We start from the raw sequence: 17867 nt of genomic DNA, 5'->3' as shown, positions 1-17867 counted from the left end.
CTCTTTTCGTCCAGATACTGGCGGTGCAAGTGGCTTTTCCGATTCTCGCAACTGGGCGAGGAACAGTCATCGAACGACCTGCGACGAACCGGGACTGCGTATCGCTTTGGACCACGCCAGTACGCGCTGACAAAGCAACAATCAACAATCCCACGGCGGACAATTTTTTGCATCGGCAACTTCGGCAAGCCCCATCGATAACGTCATCGCAGTCAACGCTGGATACAAAACTACGCCCACACTTGGGACTCGTCAGTGGGCACAGCGACTCCACCAGGACTATGCGCCTAAACAACCCTTTCGCTCTTTTCGTCCAGATACTGGCGGTGCAAGTGGCTTTTCCGATTCTCGCAACTGGGCGAGGAACAGTCATCGAACGACCTGCGACGAACCGGGACTGCGTATCGCTTTGGACCACGCCAGTACGCGCTGACAAAGCAACAATCAACAATCCCACGGCGGACAATTTTTTGCATCGACAACTTCGGCAAGCCCCATCGATAACGTCATCGCAGTCAACGCTGGATACAAAACTACGCCCACACTTGGGACTCGTCAGTAGGCACGGCGACCCCACCAGGACTATGCGCCTAAACAGCCCTTTCGCTCTTTTCGTCCAGGTAAGAGACGAACGTTACGAACAGTGCTATAGTAGCAATGATGTTTGTCTGTTCGAGTTGCCGTGCCCACGGCCATTGTGCGATGTTATTCGCCTTTGTAGGAGTGTATTTAGTATGCTTCTCATGTTGAGCGGTGACGTCGAGTCTAATCCTGGACCCGACATGGCTCAGCTTACGGAACAGCTGCAGATAATCGCCAGAGACGTGAAAGATATCAAAGAAGGGAAGGCTGTGACGGACTCACTAATAGCAGAAACGGGAGACTGACCACAATCGAACAAAGAGTGGACAGCCTGACCGAGCTGACAGCAACTGTGACGGCCTTCCAGGATAAGATCTTGTCTCTTGACAGGAATGTCAACTTTCTAATGGCTAAAATTGATGACTTAGAAAACCGGAGCAGACGTAATAACTTGATTGTGTGCGGAATTCACGAATCAACGGATGAGGATAACACCTTTCTTGAAAACTCTGTGGAGAAGGATGTGTTTCAAAGTATCCTGAAAGTTCAAACTGCTGGAATAGAAAGAATACATCGACTGGGCAGGAAAAGCCCAAACAAAACCAGGCCAATCATTCTTAAACTGCTTGATGGTAGAGACAAAACTAAAATTTTGACCAGTTGCCGGCTTCTGAAGGGTTCGGCTTATAGCATTTCGGAAGATGTTTCCCCACGAGTGCAACAAATTCGAAAAAAGCTATGGGAAAGTTCCGAAGACCTACGAAAAAATGGCGATAAAGTTATCTTTCGACAAAATAAAAATAAATGGCAAGGCCTTTCGCTGGGATGACAGTGCGAACAAAAGAGTGCCACTAAACTATACCAGGCACGAAGATACTAATTGACTACGGGCCAGTACCCTCCCCCCCCCCCCCCCCCCCCAGTTCTAGACCGGTTTCCGTCAACTGCTCCCGAAAATAATCCTTGTACTGTAATTAATAATCCCCGCACCGTAGCTAATAAAGCGCTTAGATTAATTAACTTAAATGCTAGAAGCATTGTAAATAAAACGGTTGAAATCGAAGATATAATTCTCAGTTATGACCCCGATATAATAATAGTTACTGAGACTTGGCTCACGGATAGTATATCTGATATTGAGATTGTTCCGCAGTCTTATAAAATTGTTCGTAAGGACCGTTCCTCCCGAGGAGGGGGGGGTCGCAATCGTTATCAAAAATAGCATCGATTTTTTCCAGCTAAATACGAAGTTCACAGCTGAGGCTCTATGGGTGAAACTTTTTTTCTGTAACTCATTTCTTCTTGTTGGAGCTGTTTACAGGCCACCAAGTGCTGGCATAGCTGTGATGTATGAACTTCAAGACTTCTTGCAAGAGCAATCTAAGAGTTTCATGAATATAATTATGGGGGGTGACTTCAATCTCCCAAACATCGATTGGCCTTCGATGACCACAGTGGCCTCTTGTAAACATTCAGATGCTTTAATTGATATCGCCTTCGCATATAACCTAACACAAATAGTGTCAAGTCCCACTCGCATCACAGATTCTACTAGTTCGATCCTTGATCTTGTTTTTGTTTCTCAGAATTTGTATGTTGCCGATGATCACTGTGTGGTCACAGAGGGTTTATTTGACCACCATATGGCTGTTTTTGATTGTCCGGGACTTGTCCCCAAACGTTGTCTTGATAAGAGAGCAAAGTTTAAGGACTATAATAGAGCACAAGACGAAAGTATAATAGATTACCTCGAGCTATCGTTCGACAGATTTGCTGATAGGGCTTCAGTTCCGGGATGCGATATAGACGAACTATGGTGCACTTTTCAAAATGCGGTGCACACGTGTATAGAAAGATTTGTGCCATCTCGTAGGAAGCGAACTAAAAAGAATAACCCATGGATCACAAGGGAGATTTTACAAATCAAAAGGAAAGCCAATAGGCTAAGCAGAAAACGCGGAAAAAAAATAGAATTGACTGCCTTACGTCATAAATTGAGAACATTCATTAAGAATTCCAAGTATGAGTATTTCAACGTTAAAATGTCGAACTTCCTTTGTAACGATCCCCAGAAGTTTTGGAGGCATATATCGGGTTCAAGACACTCAGTTAACAAGATCATTCAACATGGGAGGGAATTCGTTAATAATAGTTCAATCGCGAAGATATTTAACGACTACTTTGCCTCTGTGTACACCACAAGTGACAGCTTCGTTCCTGAGTTCTCGATTAAACTCGCTCACGTACCAGACATACAACTATCAGAGGAGGGAATCTTCTCTGCGTTACTAAATTTGAATACAAAAAAGTCTTGCGGTCCAGACAAAATTCCTAATGTGTTTTTAAAAAGGTACGCTGAGTGGTGTTCTAAATTTCGTTTTCTAATTTATAGCAGATCGCTAGAGAGAGGGGTGGTACCTAATCAGTGAAAAGTGGCAAAAGTTATACCCATTCATAAGAAAAGAGATAAACATGACGCATCGAATTATAGGCCCGTTTCCTTGCCCTGCTCGTGCAGCAAGGTTCTAGAGCATTTTTTTATTTAGTAATCTCGTGTCACATTTTGAATCGAATAATTTTTTATCAGAGAGCCAGCATGGTTTCCGGCGTGGCTACTCTACGGTAACTCAGCTCCTTTATATAGTAAATGAACTTGCAAAAGTCGTTGACAAGGGGGGGGGGGGCGGGGGAGGGGGGGCAAATGGATGTAGTATTCCTAGATTTCGCCAAGGCTTTTGATCGCCTGTCACACAGCAAACTACTTATCAAGCTAAGAGTGATTCTAGGAAACGATAATCTTTTGCGATGGTTGGATTCATACTTGAGCAACCGTCATCAGTTCGTTGAAGTAGGTGGGGCTTGTTCCCCAATTGTATCAGTTATCTCGGGCGTTCCGCAAGGATCGGTGCTGGGCCCGCTGCTCTTTCTTGTTTTTCTAAACGATTTGACGGTTGATGAGCGTATACACTGCCGGTTTTTCGCAGATGACTGTGTGCTTTTTACTGAAATAGCTTCAAGCAATGACCAACTTAATTTAAACAAGTGCCTGTGTTCAATTTCTCAATGGTGTAACGAATGGCAAATGTTGCTAAACAGCTCGAAAAGTGTACAAATGAGAGTAACGCGCAAGAGGTCACCCTTGGAATTTAACTGCTGTATACAAAACTCACCTTTACAAGTTCCTCAGTTGGAATAGCCACATATCCTGCACTGCTCAGAAGGCATCAGCAAAGCTATGGTCATTGAAGAGGCGGCTGAAGCACTGTACCCCTGAAACCAAGCTAGCAATCTACACGACAGTAATACGACCTGTCTTAGAATACGCGGATGTTGTTTGGGACCCTGCGACTAAACTTAATATTGATCGACTCGAGGGGGTACAGAAGAAAGCCCTGCGCTTCATTTACAACGAGTAAAGAAGAATGAGTTCTATCACTAACTTGTACAATAGGTCGAAAATTGAGCTTCTTTCAACCCGGCGCAAAATTAATCGTCTAAAGCTTTTGTATACCATTGTACACGACTCATCTCGCCTTTCATTCGAGAGATTTATGCAATTTAACACATCCCGTCACACACGACACAAGCACTCCAACACTATTGTGGTACCTTACAGCAGAACCCAATGTTTAAAAAACTACTTTTTCGTACGAACCATTAACGAATGGAACAGTCTTCCTGCCAAGATTACCAATGTCTCGTCCGTTCAGGAATTCGCCTCATCACTACAGCGTTATTTCTTAGATGTGCAGTCCTAGATGTTTTTCCTTTTGCTAGCTTGCAATGTGGTTTTCTTCTTGTGTGTTGCCCTGTGTGCCCTCTCCTGCCTTGGCTGCCAAATGGCAGCCGGCAGTATGTCTAAATAAATAAATAAACTACTAACACTTTCATCTTTTCTTCCTTAGTACTCTGCACCACTGACTGAAACAAACTACCCGACCATATTGTAACTCAGCGATATCCTATTTCATTTAAGAAGTGCATTAATTTGTGTAACTGTGAACCTTGATATGGTAAAACTGCATCATAACAATAACATGATATTAAGCGTTTTTTTTGTGTTTTTTTTTTTTGTATGCGTGTGTGTCATTTTTACTTGTTCGTATCTATTTTTTATGTAAATTACTTTTTTGTCTTTTAATTTTTGAATCCCCCTGATGTAAGGCCTCTTAGGATGCCTTTGAGGTGAATAAAATGAAATGAAATGAATGCCTCTGCATCACTTATCCGATCGTTACTCTAGTTCATTTTATCTAATCCTACTACTTCGATTATTGCCATTTCATAGGGATCATTTTTTTTATACAACTCCCGTGTTGTTCAGAGATAATTACACCACAAAGCGTGTCGCTTAAAAATATAACCCTTCTGTCTCAAGATATCGCATACTTGCAATTCAGTACAATAATTGTACGTTATAATAATTTTCCTGCGTTCTAAAATTTCTTCTTTAAATCACTCGGCGTTCACAGCTCACATGTTAGCTCATAAAAAATAAATAGTGCGAAAACCCACTTTTCTACAACTTCTAAGCTGGGCGCGAAGCTTTCAGCTGAGCTCTATGGCGCGGCGCACGTCAGCCTGCTGCCGTTACGTCACTGGACGCATGTTCTGGTCTTCTCCTCGAGGTGGTGTTGGGTAAAGAGGGTTTTTTGGACGAGAAGGGAAGAAGAATACGCCACTTTTCGCAGATGCAGGGACTTTAGCCTCCCGTCGGCCAAAGCGCCAACTAGATTTTTATTTACGAACTGTTTCAGCCATAGAGTACGGTGGAACGCCATCTAGACGCTGCGCTTCGAAACATGCGTATCGCATAGAATACAATGCAGTTACCAAAGCAGCCGTCCGGCGCGTCGAACGACCGGAGGCAACACCTCCTAGAAGGGAAGGCCGCAGAAGCTCTGAGTGGTTACGTCACAATGTCGGAGAAGGAAGGCCATAACGCAACTGCGTAAAAAAATATTTAAAAACATTGTTGTGCGGCGCAGTAGTGTTTGAGCGCGTTTATCAACATAAATATATGTTTTAAAAGCGCAGTCTTGTACAATGTATTATCTATATAACATATAAACGTAATATGCACGAACTCCACTCTGTTACGTCACAGCGTGGTGGTGGCGCATCGGGCACACTTCCGGTCTGGGGCTGTGGGCGGAAGTCCCCTTCTGAGACGTGTCTTCCTGCGTTGTTTTGAAGAAAAAAAAACACAAAAAACTGCCTTCTCGTCAAAACGCCGCGAATGGAGCTGTACCAAAAGGGTCAAAAAAAGTTTGCAGGTCAGTTTTCATGTACTCGGTTCCTCCGAGAGCGTGGATATGTGCCTTGAAAAGGGAAAGCCAGACACCGTCAGACCACGATTGCTTGGGCGGGAAGCACTTTGGGTTGAATTCACGGATACTTGTGGTCATCAGATTTATTTGTTTTGTTCCAACATGAACTCCGGAAAACCGTCAAGTTGTACGGACCCCCCGCCGGACTTCGTTCAGTGCGTCTCCGAGTTCAAATGGCCGCTTGATCGTTTGAACTGTCGTCTGCTCCTTCGAACGTTTCTGCTTGTTTTCTCCTCTTTTAGAGGACACCGGCCCGTAGACAAAATGTTGGCCCGGTACTTGCGATAAGAAGTAAGTGTAGACCTCAAAATGCTTAAGTTTGAAGGTTGGTAAGCAGGCTCGATGTAAACAGTAGATACAATGGGATGTTGATCATTGCTACCAGCGGCCGTCACCGATTTGTTATGCCTGATTCACTGGGTCCGATTCTGCTTGCGATTTTCAGTATCGACGTCGACCATCTCAGCTACGGTTCACGCTTTTGCAGCCCGAGCGACGTCGCGACTGAAAATTGCGAGTGAAATCTCATCATGCAAATCGGGCTTTAGCGTCCATTCTGCGGCGTCCACGCGGAATGAATCGCCGCATGTCACATCACTCACGCGACGTTTTGCGGAGTAACAAGCCTAGTTAATTTCGCTGAGGCCGCTAAAGTAGTCGGACATTGCCCAGAAAGACGTAGAATCAACAATTCGAACGCGAAAAAGGGCAGGGGGACTCACAGCGACGCCGACAACATCACATTTCAAAGATTTGTTTAAGGGCGACGGCGAGTTTCTTGCCCACACTCCATCGCACATGCGCGGCGCTGATGGCGTCCGCTGGGGCGCTCCGGTTTGTTTGTAAACATGATTTGGTGTATAGAAGGTGTTACCAAGGTTGAATGAACCAAATTTATGTTTATGGTTATCCCCGTAACCGCGCGACTATGTGAAGTCCCGCAGCTCCGCGCACATTTCGAATGATCCGGCTCCGATGCGACATCATCTTCCCTCATACGGGCTCCGATTCTGGGAAATTTACGTTGTGTGTGAGCTGCTGACTGTCTGAAAAGGAACGCTGAGACATTTCAGAAAGGAAGGGAACCAAAAAAAATCAGTCATCGCCGCAGGGAACGCACACGAGCAAGAGATGGGTCGACAAGGTTAAGCCTTTCCTGTCACACTGCTGCCGCTACTCTCGTGCGTGGATCTTTTGATACATTTCTTCCCGTTGTTTTTCTCTCGTCGCCGCAGTCTCGGGTAGTTCTTTTGTTTTCGCTTGATACTACGACATTTACGTGGGTTCGCGGAACAAGTCCTGCTACGGTTTGAGTGACGTGTGGCAACTAGCCAACGATGGCACATGGTAATTTACCGATAGACCTTTCTCTCGGCAGAGAGATTTCTTGGAGCCCGTGTTCAAATGGTTTCGTGACGGATATTGTGGGACGTACGGATAAAATCGACAGGTGAGTAGAAACTTATTTACGAATTTTCTTCGTCATGTAGAACGCAAATAAAGTGTCGCAGTCGTTTTTTTTATTTATTTAAATCTTGTGATAGAATGGAATCTCGTTCTTCGTCGTTATCCATGTGCAGTTGCGTCCACATATGTAAATATGCCTGATAATATTCTAGTTTTCACTGGAAGGTGAATAACAAGTTTGCGTTATTGAAAGTTCGTTATTTTTGCTTATGTGTTTATTTATACTAATGTTATGTTATTGCCTTTACTGCGTTTATACTAGAATCTTAACTGTATTAAGGTAATACTATCATTTTATACAAAATAAGTTATATTTTGTTCTAAGGCAGCTCTAGCCCACAGGGAGAAATTATTTTACTGTAAATAATAAGTTTAGTAACCCTGCCGCACGAAAAAGTTAATATATTTTTCCTAAATGATACGGGATTTAATCAGCTGGCGGTCTTGTGTGATTATACAAGCGTCGCAAGCCGATTTGTCGACCCCATATTGTCACGAATGACGAGGTGAAACAAAGAATAACTGGAGAAACAGAAAAGTTTAATGGGGGCGAACTTGTGCCCTAAAATAAACGAAAGCAAACAGAAGATTACAGCAGAGCGTCGCGGGCGTCGAAGTCGGCGGAAGAGCAGAGTCGAACGCTGGGGCGAAACTGGCCCTGGCTCGCAACGCGAAGCCACTTATGTACACGAGTGGGCTTCTGGAATAATCTGCGCAGAAAGTTCGACGCACAGAACAATCAGGAATCTCGAAATTACCAGAACAATAAGTTTCAGGGATAAGCAAAAGACACGTCGCTCCCAGGAATCGAACCCTGCCTTTTCGCGTGAGAGGCATGTACGATAATCGTTAGGCCACGCGCGCGTCGCCTACTTGGCCAGCTGCGCGCGCGGCATTACTCCCCCCTTTAAAAAGTAGATCGCCCCGATGCAACACAAAACAAAACAAAATAAAAAAGAACGATAAACTAAGGAGTCATTTGGACCACATTCACAGTCCTATCGAGCGTAGTACGGCTTCAGGCGCATGACGTGGACGACTTAATGTCCTGGTGGGCGGCGTGATGATGTTCTTGTTCCGTCGGGTATCACCTCGTATCTAAGATCGCCAAGTCGACGAAGTACCTTGTAGGGTCCAAAATACCGTTTTAGAAGCTTCTCGCTGAGACCACGCCGGCGAATCGGCGTCCAGACCCATACTCTGTCTCCGGGCTGGAAGTGGACGTCCCGACGACGAAGGTTGTAGCGGCCCGTGTCGACACATTGCTGGGCTGTAATCCGGTGTCTGGCGAGCTATCGGACTTCTTTTGTCCGTTGGACTGCCACCAAGACGTCGTCGGTTCCGTCGCCAGCCGGTTTATGGGGTAACATCGCGTCTAGCATTGACGCTACTTTCTGACCATGAACGAGTTGAAATGGTGTCACCCCGGTGGTCTCTTGCACGGCCGTGTTGTAGGCAAATGTGACGTACGGCAACACCTCGTCCCATGTCTTGTGCTCCACGTCGACGTACATGGAGATCATGTCGGCGATTGTCTTGTTAAAGGGGCACTCAAGCGGTTTTTGGAGAAGCTACTTTTTGGTGCGATGGCGTTAAGGAAGTGTCAGTGAATAAGTATCTTCAGTTTTAGAAGGCAGAACCGCCTATTAATCACACAGGAATAAAATACGTGCGGACTCTTTTCTGTACTTGCGAGGACCAATGAAATTATCGTATGTTTGAAAATTTTGGCGGTCTTTGTAAAGTTTGGCTAAAGAAACAATTTTCAGTTCATTTAAATATGCTGTGCATGATAATTGCACAAAACGTAAAATATTTCTAGTTTAGAATACGCGATAGTGCAATTATCGTTTCACAAACAAGGGACTACGTTTTCTCCTTGCCTTCCTCCGCGGGGGGTGAATTTCCCCAGGGATGCGGGGAAGCGCACTTATCTCCGCGCGTTGCAGGCCGGTCTGGGCCGGTCGTGCCGGTCGCGGTAGCCACTGTAGTCGCGGGCCGGCCGGCTCCTTCTATCCGCAAACGTGGCGTCGGTGGTGATCATCGGCGTGGACCGCGTGGTGAAAGCTCATCGTTCCGCGTAAAAGCGCTATCCTTGACTGTGAATTTTCGTCATGTGTCGCTATGATAACCCAGCACGTACTAGAAGGGAAGATCCACCTACGCGTGCGGCGATGTCGTGGCGGTACTCTCAAGACAGCAGAAACGCCGGTGCCGTCGTGTTTGTTTACTTCGACTGCAGTGGTGCTTTCTTAGCATTTGTGTCCTCGAACATCGCCCGGATTTCTTATTTGGCGCATTTCATGCGTGTGCTCAAGTTCAAGGTGTTACTAGCGCGTACCGTATAAAGGATGCGAATTTTCACGCGTTTTCATCACCGGAGAAAAGTGATTAGTGTTAGCAATCCTGAACGCTCGCAACGTCTATCTGATTACGAAATCATATTTCTACGTTGCTATATCGCTGCTAAGATTACATTGTCTTTTATAATCGTAGAAAAGGTATGTGACGATATTTGTACTATTGCAATGTCGTGTATTACAGTCGTGGTCGTCCAAGACGGCGGACTGCTATGTTTTATTTTCTTTTTTTCATCCACTGTACCCTGCAAGCCTATCAAGAAAAAATAATAATAAAGCTTTAGGCTATAGAAAACTGTTACGGCATTGAGTAGCGGTGCGTCCCCTTTTTAGAGGGGCCGCTGAAACAGCTGACGGCGGCGTATAGAAGCGGTCGCCGTGCTGACGACCCGCTGCGCTTGTTGTAGTGGTCGGTCCGGTCGCCCCGGTTGCAACTGACGCAGTCGTAGGTTCGCGCTCGTTGCACATGTCTGAACCAGCCTTCCCCCCGTCCTCCCGAGGCGAAAGTCAACGTGGCGACATCATTTGACATCACGTACCAGAGGTAACGCTGCGATGTCAAACGTTGGTTACGACTTGCCCCAACCGCAAATCGAAGAACGCCCGAAAAGGCCTGCGTTTCGTCGTCCTCGGAACCCGAACATGACTCCGAAGCGCTGCTATCGTCCACATCGCACGTCGGAGTGGCGGCATAGGAAATCATCCCCAGGTCGGCTGTCCGCCGAAGAACTTCAACCTCTAACGGCGTCAGGTCCTCGAGCGTAGAGAAATCGGCCATGATCGAAGCTCGAATGACAAAGAGGTTCGGCCGATGCGGCTACCTCGGGATCACTGCGCGACGGAACGTCGTCCAACGCCATTGGCCCTAGATCCTTTCGATAAGCGTGCGAGGACCAATGAGAGTGGTTTCGTTTTCGGATGGATCCGAGGTTTGGCGGCCTTCAATTACATTTTTATTAAAGAAAAATTCACCGTATGACTATACTTTTTGGTTTTTAGGGATACTTAGGGCGTCTAAATTCAGCTGTCATCATCAAAACACGAACTTAAAATCCACTTGAGTGCCCCTTCAAAGGGGCACTCAGGTGGATTTTAAGTTCGTGTTTAAGTGTGTAGTGGTCGGTCCGGGGCGACCGGACCGACCACTACAACAAGCGCAGCCGGTCGTCAGCACGGCGACCGCTTCTATACGCCGCCGTCAGCTGTTTCAGCGGCCCCTCTAAAAAGGGGACGCACCGCTATTCAATGCCGTAACTGTTTTCTATAGCCTAAAGCTTTATTATTATTTTTTCTTGATAGGCTTGCAGGGTACAGTGGATGAAAAAAAGAAAATAAAACAATGCAGTCCCCCGTCTTGGACGATCACGACTGTAATACACGACATTGCAATAGTACAAATATCGCCGCATACCTTTTCTACGATTATAAAAGACAATGTAATCTTAGCAGCGATATAGCAACGTAGAAATATGATTTCGTAATCAGATAGACGTTGCGAGCGTTCAGGATTGCTAACACTAATCACTTTTCTCCGGTGATGAAAACGCGTGAAAATTCGCATCCTTTATACGGTACGCGCTAGTAACACCTTGAACTTGAGCACACGCATGAAATGCGCCAAATAAGAAATCCGGGCGATGTTCGAGGACACAAATGCTAAGAAAGCACCACTGCAGTCGAAGTAAACAAACACGACGGCACCGGCGTTTCTGCTGTCTTGAGAGTACCGCCACGACATCGCCGCACGCGTAGGTGGATCTTCCCTTCTAGAACGTGCTGGGTTATCATAGCGACACACGACGAAAATTCACAGTCAAGGATAGCGCTTTTACGCGGAACGATGAGCTTTCACCACGCGGTCCACGCCGATGATCACCACCGACGCCACGTTTGCGGATAGAAGGAGCCGGCCGGCCCGCGACTACAGTGGCTACCGCGACCGGCACGACCGGCCCAGACCGGCCTGCAACGCGCGGAGATAAGTGCGCTTCCCCGCACCCCTGGGGAAATTCACCCCCCGCGGAGGAAGGCAAGGAGAAAACGTAGTCCCTTGTTTGTGAAACGATAATTGCACTATCGCGTATTCTAAACTAGAAATATTTTACGTTTTGTGCAATTATCATGCACAGCATATTTAAATGAACTGAAAATTGTTTCTTTAGCCAAACTTTACAAAGACCGCCAAAATTTTCAAACATACGATAATTTCATTGGTCCTCGCAAGTACAGAAAAGAGTCCGCACGTATTTTATTCCTGTGTGATTAATAGGCGGTTCTGCCTTCTAAAACTGAAGATATTTATTCACTGACACTTCCTTAACGCCATCGCACCAAAAAGTAGCTTCTCCAAAAACCGCTTGACTGCCCCTTTAAGCCGCTCCGTCAGCCCGTTGGTCTGCGGTTGGTACGCAGTGGTACGACGATGGCTGGTGTGACTGAGCCGAGGGATTTCTCGGGTCAGCTGTGCCATGAACGATGATCCGCGATCTGTAATCAGAACTTCGGGAGCGCCATGCCGGAGGACGATGGACTCGATGAAAAACTTAACGACTTCAGCAGCTGTCCCTGAATGAAGGGCTTTCGTTTCAGCGTACCGCTTGAGATAATCTGTGGCGACGATTATCCACCGGTTTGCCAGGGTCGACGGCGGAAAAGGACCAAGTAGATCTATTCCGATCTGCTGGAACGGTGCGGTTGGAGGAGGAATTGGCTGCAGGAGACCTGCCAGCTTCGTTGGCGGTTTCTTGCGTCGCTGGCACTCGTGGCAGGAGCGGGTGTAGAGGTGGACGGTTTTGGGGAGATTGGGCCAGTAATACTTTTCGCGAATACGGTCCAATGTCCGGCTGTAACCAAGGTGTCCGGACGTAGGGTCGTCGTGACACGATTGAAAGACCTCGTCTCGAAGGTCGGCCGGGATTACCAGCAGCCACGGCGAGTTGCTGTCCCCAAAGTTCTCTTTACAGAGGTCACCTTATCGAAGGGCGAAGGTCGGCAGGGTTCGTGAGAAAACACGGGGCACGGTACTCCCCCGCCCTTCCAGGTGCTGAATTAATGCGCGCAACTCAGGATCGTTCCGTTGACGTCGTGCCAGGTCGTCGGTGGTCACTGCTCTTAGGAAGCACTCGTCGTCATTCTCGTCACTGCGGCCGGAAGGTGTTTCGACAGGGGCCCTGGACAAGCAGTCGTCGTCGCTGTGCTTGTGGCCTGACTTGTAGACTACAGTCATGTTGAACTCCTGTAGTCAGAGACTCCATCGAGCGAGGCGTCCTGAAGGGTCCTTGAGGTTCGCAAGCCAGCAGTGCGAGTGGTGGTCTCTGACTACGCGGAACGGGCTCCCGTCAAAGTACGGGCGGAACTTCGTGATTGCCCAGACGACCGCAAGACACTCCTTTTCAGTCGTGGAGTAATTTTTCTCCGATTTGGACAGCGTCCGACTTGCGTAGGCGATAACCCGCTCGGTGCCTTCTTGCACTTGAACCAGTACCGCTCCACGTCCTGCATTACTAGCGTCCGTGTGAATCTCGGTTTCCGCATCCTGATCAAAGTGTCCTAGGACAGGAGGAGTCTGGAGTCTTCGCTTCAGCTCGTCGAATGCCTGCTGCTGTTCCTCGGCCCATTCGAATTTCTTGGCGTCCTTCGTGAGGTTTGTGAGCGGTGCGGAAATCCTTGCGAAATCCCGAACGAAGCGTCGATAGTAGGCACAAAGTCCGAGGAATCTTCACACGGCCTTCTTGCCTTTCGGCGTCGGGAATGCCGCGACGGCGCGAGTCTTCTCGAGGTCTGGGCGGACGCCTTCGTTACTAACCACGTGGCCTAGGAACTTCAGTTCGTCATAGGCGAACGGGCACTTTGACGCCTTGAGGGTGGGCCCGGCGGTCTCTATGGCTTGGAGAACAGCTCGGAGTCGTCGCAAGTGCTCGTCGAAGTCAGTTGAAAACACTACGACGTCGTCAAGGTAGACAAGACAGCTCTGCCACTTCAGCCCTGCCAGTACGGTGTCCATGACACGCTGGAACGTTGCTGGTGCCGTGCATAGTCCGAAGGGCATCACTTTGAACTCGTACAGTCCATCCGGCGTGACGAAGGCTGTCTTGTCTCGGTCCCGTTCGTCGACTTCGGTCTGCCAGTAGCTGCTTTTCAGGTCCATCGATGAGAAATATCGAGCATGGCGCAGCCGGTCTAGAGTGTCGCCAATGCGGGGGAGTGGGTAGACATCTTTCTTCGTCACCGCGTTCAGCTGCCGGCAGTCCACGCAGAACCTAAGCGTTCCGTCCTTCTTAACCAGCCCGACTGGAGAGGCCCACGGACTATTTGAAGGTTGGATTATGCCGTCTCCCAGCATCTCTTAAAATTGCTCCTGGATTACCTCCCTCTCTTTAACGAAGACTCGGTACGGTGATCGATGCACAGGGCACGCGTCATCCTCGATAACGATGCGGTGCTTCGCAACGGCGGTTTGGCGTACCTTCGACGACGCCGCAAAGCAGTTGCGGTATTCGGCGAGGAGGTTAAGCAGCTGCCGTCGTTTCGGGCCTGGAAGCTTAGGGTCAATGTCGAGCTGCGCTGGCGACGTACTGTCTTCCTGAGGTGGCAAGGTTTCGTCAGTAATCACGGCAATTTCGGCGGCGTTTCGAAGTTCCTCGACGTGGCCCACGGCTGCACCTTTCGTTAGGTGTTGCGTTTCATTTTGGAAGTTCGTCACGAGGACCACAGTCCGCCCATCCTGAAGTTCAGCTATCCTCTTGCGACGCCTATTCCTCTTCCCAGGAGCAATTGAAGGTTGCCTTCCAGGACAACTTCGCCGCAGTTAGCTGTATCGGCCACGACTGGTACGACAACACTTGATCGCGGCGGCAGGTTCACGTGGTCGGCGGCGACTCGGACGGCGGGTGACGCAGTTTGGGGTTCTTTTTAAGGCGAAACAGGCTTCCGCAGCGTCAATCTGTTCTCGCCCAGGTCGATGACGGCGCCGTATTCGCACGGAAAGTCCATGCCGAGAATGACATCTCTGGAACAGTCTTGTACAACAACGAATTTCACAGGGCACGTTTCGCCGTGAATTTCGACGCGAGCAGTGAAACTTCCGACTGGCGTGATAAGGTGTCCTTCGGTGGTTCGGATTTGTGGTCCTCCCCAGGGCGGTTGTAACTTTTCGCAGGCGGCGAGAAAGCCTCCCACTCATGACTGAGTCGTCTGCTCCGGTGTCCACGAGTGCCGATGCGTCGTAGCCGTCGATAGCAACATTTAGGTTGTTGGACACCATTGAAGGAGCTTCGTTGCGATGCATGGCGTCGGGAGAGTGGGAGCGCTCCAGCGATCTTAGAGGCTCTTTACTTTGGTCGTCTTCGGCAACGCCACCTCCAGGCGTTGCCACACTTAGTTTTCCCGACGAGATAGGGGGGACAGACTGTCCCGACGAGAGCGGCGGAAAGGCAAAAGCGCACGTCGAGGCAAAGGCGAACGGGAACCTCGGGGTGGAGTCGGCACCGGGGACAGGGGTCGTCGAAGATACTCCTCGATGTCTCTCGGTCGCTTCCCAAGACGAGGTCGCGGGTCGCTCGGCGCGAAGCCTCGCAGGCCCATTTGTCGGTACGGGCACCTCCGGTAGACGCGATCGGCCTCGCCGCAGTGATAACACAGCGGTCGTCGATCGGCCGTGCGCCAGACATCTCTCTACCTAGGCGCCGGTTGTTCAGTGCGGACGAGCTGGGGTTGCCCTTCCCGACGTCGGAAAGTCTGCGGCTCTGGTAGGTCACGTCGAGATGGCGTCGAATACTCCCGGGCAGCGGGAGCTGGTCTCCGAGCTACCGCGGCGTATTTCAGAGAAGGCTCCTCGGGTACTGCTGCGCTGGCAGGAGCCTCAGGTTGAATGCCCGCTGAACTTCCTCGCGGACAACTTCGGCTATTGACAGCGAAGCAGGCTGGTGGGCAGCACGCAGGAACTTCTTGATTTCCTCCCGGACGACGTACCGGATGATGTCGCGGATGTCCGGGATGCTACAGCTGGATGGCGAGAGGGCAGCGAAGCCGGGAAGTCTCTGGTAGTGTGAGGCCCGTGCGTGAAGGGCACGTTCGATGTTGGTGGCCTCAGTGATGAAACCTTCGACGGTGGTAGGCGGGCTCCGCACGAGGCCCCCGAAGATGTTTTCTTTCACGCCCCGCATTAGGACCCGCAACTTTTTCTCTTCGGGAGCGTTTTGGTCGGCGCGGTTCATGAGGCGGAGAACGTCTTCGACGAAGCTTGTGACGCTCTCGTTTGGCCCTTGGTGTCTTGCTTGGAGAAGTTCTTCGGCACGCTGTCGTCGCTGCTGGTTGGCAAAGGTGCGTCGCAGCTCGGCCTGGAATTCTTCCCACGACGAAATCGACGCTTCGTGGTTCTCGAACCAGGTGCTTGCCGTGCCTTCCAGAGCGAAGTAGACATTCTGAAGGCACTGCTCCAGTGTCCATCGGTTATGGCGAGCCACTCGTTCGTAATGCGGTAGCCAACCCTCAACGTCCTCGTGGATCTCCCTGTGGAAAGGCGTCGGGGTCCGGGTTGCGACGGGCAGGTAAGTGATGGTAGAAGCGGCCGGGGTCTGCGACTACTGGTCGTCCATTGTCGCCCTCGTTGGCTGCTTGGTCCTGGGTGGCAGAAGTCCGTGTTCCGGGTGTAGACCTTGGATGCGGCGACTCGATCGGGTCTCGATCTGGTCTTCGTTGGATCCTCGGGAGCTAGGGTTCAGACTTGTAATGCGGAAACTCGGAGGGCTATGCTGCACGGACCATGCGGTACCCCGCACCTGCACCAAAATGTCACGAATGACAAGGTGAAACAAAGAATAACTGGGGAAACTGAAAAGTTTAGTGGGGCGAACTTGTGCTTAAAAATAAAAGAAAGGAAACAGAAGATTACAGCAGAGCGTCGCGGGCGTCGAAGTCGGCGGAAGAGCAGAGTCGAACGCTGGGGCGAAACTGACCCTGGCTCGCTACGCGAAGCCCCTTATGAACACGAGTGGGCTTCTGGAACCTGCCTTTTTGCGTGAGAGGCAGGTACGACAACCATAAGGCCACGCGCGCGCTGCCTACTTGGGCAGCTGCGCGCGCGGTAATATATTAATTTGATCGAAATTACATTAATTTTGCCATGTGACCGGGGTATGATGCAAGAATTCAGTGACTGCATGCGATAACATCGCTTACATGATCATGACACTTGTCTAGCCGTGTCCGCGTTGACTACGTCTACATGATTTTTAACTGTGATCTGTTTTGATATGTCCAATCACTGCGTGTCTCGCCATTTGTCGAAGTATTTCTGTATAAAATATGCATTCCTACAACAATAATTGCGTGGCTCAATGTTTTCGACTTAAAAGAATCACATTTTCCCATAGACGTCTTATAGGCATACCTTCTGCCATTTCGTACTGATTATTTAGCGGTATAGTATTTTGCCCGTGTAATAAAATGATTTCTAGACCCGTTGCTATGTGGAGCTTTCATTTTAGCTAATAAGACACGCGCGTGTGACTAAAAGCACGTTGACGTTCGATCCACGTTCGTTGCCTTCGCTTCGACGCGTGCCCCCGATGGCCTTCCTTTGCGACGTCACGAGAAGACGGCCTTCTACTAGGATGTGTTGCGGGAGGCGAGTCGTGGTGAGTGAGGGAGGGTGCTGCTCGTGCATGCAGGTCTATGAGCAGTTCCCAATAAACCGCAGCTCCACCGCGACGTGACGTCACGTGGGTGCTGCGGCAGTGTTCCTTGACAAAAAGCTAACCAGCTTGCAGACCTCTGAAGAGTAGCTGGTCGCATCTTTAAAATCAGTTTCAGTGCAGTACGCGGCTTCACTTTGACGTAATATTTCGGCTGTGGTCATATTCTGTGCCATTAAAGCAATACCAGTCATTTATTTTGGTTTCGTTTTCGACCGGAGTTCGAGCCAGTGCTTCAACGCACTGAATGTTGGCAACCAAAGTGTCTCCAGCATATGTGTCCAGGATGCCTCGAAAGTAAAAAAAGGGTCAAGTGACTCAAACATGCCCCCAGTTGCACTTCTTGAGATTCGTCGTCAACAAAGCCACTCACCATGCTTCTACAGGGTGCGGCCGTAAAAACTTTGACATTTGGCAAGACTAGCAAAAATCGA

At 49.1% G+C, this 17867-nt stretch overlaps 1 pseudogene; it reads left to right on the top strand.

The window, feature by feature from the left end:
- Positions 1-602: 602 nt before the first annotated feature.
- Positions 603-1466, top strand: LOC121833820 (annotated as a pseudogene).
- The last annotated feature ends 16401 nt before the right edge of the window (positions 1467-17867 follow it).

Source organism: Ixodes scapularis, unplaced genomic scaffold (genome assembly GCF_016920785.2).
Source record: "Ixodes scapularis isolate PalLabHiFi unplaced genomic scaffold, ASM1692078v2 PGA_scaffold9__187_contigs__length_104089568, whole genome shotgun sequence".
Taxonomy (NCBI): domain Eukaryota; kingdom Metazoa; phylum Arthropoda; class Arachnida; order Ixodida; family Ixodidae; genus Ixodes; species Ixodes scapularis.
This window is presented reverse-complemented; position numbering and strand designations above follow the sequence as displayed.